The sequence below is a fragment of the Carlito syrichta genome, unplaced genomic scaffold (genome assembly GCF_000164805.1).
Source record: "Carlito syrichta isolate Samal-C Ts95f unplaced genomic scaffold, Tarsius_syrichta-2.0.1 Scaffold135791, whole genome shotgun sequence".
Classification (NCBI taxonomy): Eukaryota; Metazoa; Chordata; class Mammalia; order Primates; family Tarsiidae; genus Carlito; species Carlito syrichta.
Genome location: NW_007079887.1, coordinates 7,024 through 11,166, shown reverse-complemented (window position 1 = coordinate 11,166; position 4,143 = coordinate 7,024). Strand labels below are relative to the sequence as shown.

At 59.1% G+C, this 4,143-nt stretch overlaps 1 protein-coding gene across 1 annotated transcript in view; it reads right to left on the bottom strand.

Moving 5' to 3' along the window:
- MOB3A (MOB kinase activator 3A) overlaps window positions 1-1,504 on the bottom strand; it is an 11,672-nt gene extending 10,168 nt beyond the window's left edge. Inside the window, exon 1 of the mRNA XM_021708339.1 lies at window positions 1,433-1,504. The gene's annotated coding sequence lies outside the window, so the exon portion shown is untranslated. The remainder of the gene's footprint in view (window positions 1-1,432) is intronic.
- Between the last annotated feature and the right edge of the window lie 2,639 nt (window positions 1,505-4,143).

The window sequence follows — 4,143 nt, the reverse complement described above, 5'->3', positions numbered from 1 at the left end:
GCCTCCCTAAGGCGCGGGATTACAGGCTGAGCCACCGAGCCCGGCCAGACGCCACCTCTTAAGCAAAAAAAAAAACAACCAAGAACTCCCCTACGGAAATGGGAAAGTGAGCCCCAAGCCCACACCTACCCGAGCCCGTCCCAGGCATAGGGGGACATTCCGCCACACACAAACGGCCTCCATTTCCAAGCGCCCGTCCGCATGGGGTGCGTGGGAGCCTCACTTTTTCCAGGAGGAAACGAAGTGAGGGGACAAGGCGTGTCCCGGCCGGTCCTGGGCCCTGCCTCACTCCTGCACTGGCATCCACCCGCAGCCAACTCTCACCCCGGAAATCAACACCAAGGCAAGCCCAGCCCTGGGGCCCGGGGCAGCCTCTGAGGCCTCAGGGACTTTCTGGCACCAGCTTTGGGGACCGAGCCTCCAGGGAGGCCACCGGACAGGGCCAGCAGGGCAGGGGCCAGTGTTGAGGCCCGAGCCGACCTCCAGCCTCAGGAGGAGACACCCCCTGGGCTGGGCCTCAGGGAGAAGGTGACCGTCCCCTGGGCCCCGGCTTGTCTTTTTCCACGTGTTCATGCCTGCTGGCTGGCACCGGTCTAGCAACCGGGCAAGGTGGCCCGAGGGGCCTGCAAGGTCCCTGCCCATTTCCATCTCCTCTCAGAAGTGGGAGGCCTTTTTTTTTTTGAGTGGGAGTCTCGCTCTGTCGCCCAGACTGGAGTGCAGTGGCCGCTCCCGGCCACTGCAGCCTCGACCTGCTGGGCTCTGGCGATCCTTCCGCCTCAGCCTTCCGAGTAGCCGGAACTACAGGCACGCACCACCACGCCCAGCTGATTTTTTGATTTTTGTAGAGACAAGGTCTCACCGTGTTGCCCAGGCTGGTCTCGAACCCAGGGCTCAGGCAATCCTCTTGCCTCGGTCTCCCAAAGTGCTGGGATTATAGCTTTGAGCCACTGTGCCCGGCCAGGAGGCCTTTTTTTAAGTGGAAGTAATTATTTTCTGAAAAACCTGCTGGACAGGCAGAGCCGCTATCACGAGCAACCTTTTTTTTCTGTTTCAGAGACAGGGTCTGGCTCTGTGGCCCAGGCTGGAGCACAGTGGTGCGATCATAGCTCACTGTGGCCATGACATCCCGCCTCAGCCTCCCAAAGTGCTGGGATTTCAGGCATGAGCCACTGCACCCAGCTCACTTCCTCATTATTGTAGAGATAGGGTCTCACTATGTTGCCCAGGCTAGCTTCAAGCGATCCTCCCACCTCAGCCTCCCAAAGTGCTGGGACTTCAGGCGTGAGCCACCACGCCCGACCAAGCCAATAGTTTTCCACCAGGAAGACACATGCGCCCCTAAGCCCCGGGGGTGACAGGCTGCAGTTCCCCACTGAAAGGGAGGCCAGGACGGTCGGGTGGCGTCCTCCCCAGGCTCCCCGCATTTCGTTACCGCTCTGCGTCCTCCTCTCTGCTTTCTCAGAATCCGCCCAGGTCGTGTGGGGTAAGTGAGGCCGAGGCGAGCTTCTCGGAATTCAGGGCCGGCCGGCCGGCCTGGCTGCCTGGTCTTTCCACGGACTCAACGCGAGTGGCCAGGAACGTTCCAGAGGAACGGCGGGAAGACAGCAGCTGCTCCTCTCAACACGCCACCCTTTCTTTTCTGAAAACAAAACAGGGCACGACTCAGGTCCAGGCAGCGGAGGATGGCTGTGACCCCTCCCGCGGAGGTGCACCGGCCCAGAGCCACCCACTTCCTTCCGGAGGCTCCCACATCCTGCCACGGTCTTGAGGCCCGCAGCCCCGGGGCGTGGGAGGAGCTGGAGATCAGGTATTGGGTCCCTGTGTGCTAGCTCAGTGCGCAACACTGGCTCCCGGCCTGGCAGTCCTGTATTTGGCTGGAAAATGTCGCAGCCCAGAATCTGTCCTGTTAAAAAAAGGCAGCATCGGGCCGGGTTCGGCAGCTCAGCCTGTCATCCCAGCACTTTGGGAGGCCGAAGCCAGTGGATTGCCTGAGCCCACAGGCTCCAGACCAACCCGGGCAACTTGGCACGACCTTGTCTCTACCATCGACCAAAAATGAGCTGGGCGTTGTCGCGCGTGCCTGTAGCTCTGGCTCCTTGGAAGGCTGAGGCGGAAGGGTCGCCGGAGCCCAGCAGGGCGACGCTGGGGTGGCCGTGAGTGTGCCACTGCCCTCCAGCCTAGGCGACAGAGTGAGACTCCAACTCAAAAAAAAAAAAAAAGGCCGGGCTCAGTGGCTCATGCTTATAATCCCAGCACTTTGGGGGGCCAAGGTGGATGGACTGCTTGAACACAAAAGCAAGCCAAAATCGCACCACTGCACTCCAGCCTGGGCAACAGAGTGAGACCCTCTCACAAACGTACAAAAAAGGCAGCACCCAGGCTGGGCACGGTGGCTCACAACTGTCATCCCAGCACTTTGGGAGGCCAGCCTGGGCGACACAGCAGGACCTCATGTCTAGAAAGTAAATTAATTTCTCTAACAAAAGACAGCACCCAGAGAAGCCTTCCATAGTCTGGATGTTTATTTTCAGATGCTGCAGTTGCTCCTGGTGCAGGAGGGCCTCCCTGGCTCCCATGGGACACACGGACACACAGTGGCCAGTCCCCAGTCACCGCGTGTGTCCTGGCACTGTCTGGCGCATCTGTCCCCGTTGGCTGCGCGAGGTTACCCACAGGAAGGCAGACAGGAGGAGGTGGCCCGCGGAGGCCATGTAAGCCGGGCACTGTTGAGGGCGGACATGTTTTCCTTTTCTGGTTTTTTTTTTTTTGAGTCAGAGTCTCACTCCATGGCCCAGGCTGGAGGGCAGAGGCATCCTCACCGCCACCCCAGTGCCAACCTGCTGGGCTCCTGCGATCCTTCCGCCCCAGCCTTCCAAGTAGCCGGAACTACAGGCGCGTGCTACCATGCCTGGCTCATATTTGATTTATTGTAGAGACGCGGTCTCCCAAGTTGCCCGGGCTGGTCTGGAACCCCTGAGCTCAGGCAATTCTCTCATCTCAGCCTCCCAAAGTGGTGGGATTACAGGCGTGAGCCACCGCACCAGGCCATGTTTTCCTTAGCTCTCCCGATAATCTTGAGACTGACAGATGACTCACAAGCCACGAACGTCAACCTTTAGAGTGCAGGGAGTGGCTCTTAGCATGTTGAGAGCTGTGCAGCCTCTATCTGATTCAAGAACATTTCTTTTTTATTTTTTTGAGTTGGGGTTTCACCCTGCTGCCAAAGCCAAAGCACTGTGGCACAATCACGGCTCACTGCGGCCTCGACCTCCTGGGCTCAGACAATCCTCCCTTTTCAGCCTCTGAGCAGCTAGGACTAAAGTCGCACACCATCATGCCCAGCTAATTTTTTTATTTTTCTAGAGACGAGGTCTCGCTATGTTGCCCAGGCTGGTCTCGAACTCATGGGATCGAGCGATTGTCCTGCCTCGGCCTCCCAGAGTGCTGAGATGATAGGCGTGAGCCACTATGCCCGGCCGATTCCCCTGTGGTGGGCTGAATTGTGCCCCCCAAAAGACAGGTTCGTGTCTCAACCCTGGCCCTCTGGGATGGGCCTGTATCGGGAAACAGGGCCTCTGCAGATGCAACTAATAAGACGAGGCCGTGCTGGCGTCAGTGGCCTTCTAAGGGGACAGGAGTGCTGAACCCGGACACAGGGGCAGCTGTGTGGAGATGGAAGCAGAGATGGGCGCAACAGGCACGCAGGCCCAGGAGGCCCGGAGCTCTGGAGCTGGGGAAGCAGGACCCTCCCCCGGGGCCTTTGAGGGCCGGAGTCAAGGCAGGGGCGGACGTGGGATCGGAGCCTCGTTTCACACTTCTCTGTTTTTGAGTCGGAGTCTCCCTCGGTCGCCCAGGCAGGAGGGCAGTGGCCGCTCCCAGCCACCCCAGCCTCGACCTGCTGGGCACCGGCAATCCTCCTGCCTCGGTCTTCCAAGGAGCTGGAACTGTAGGCGCATGTTACTTGCGTCCGGCTAATTTTTTATTTTATTGTATAGACAAGGTCTCGCCAAATTGCCCAGGCTGGCCTGGAACCCGTGGGCTCAGGCAATCCACTCATCTCGGCCTCCCAAAGTGCTGGAATCACAGGCTGAGCCACTGAGCCCGGCCCTGGTTTCCCACTTCTTCTTTTTTTTTTTTTTTTTT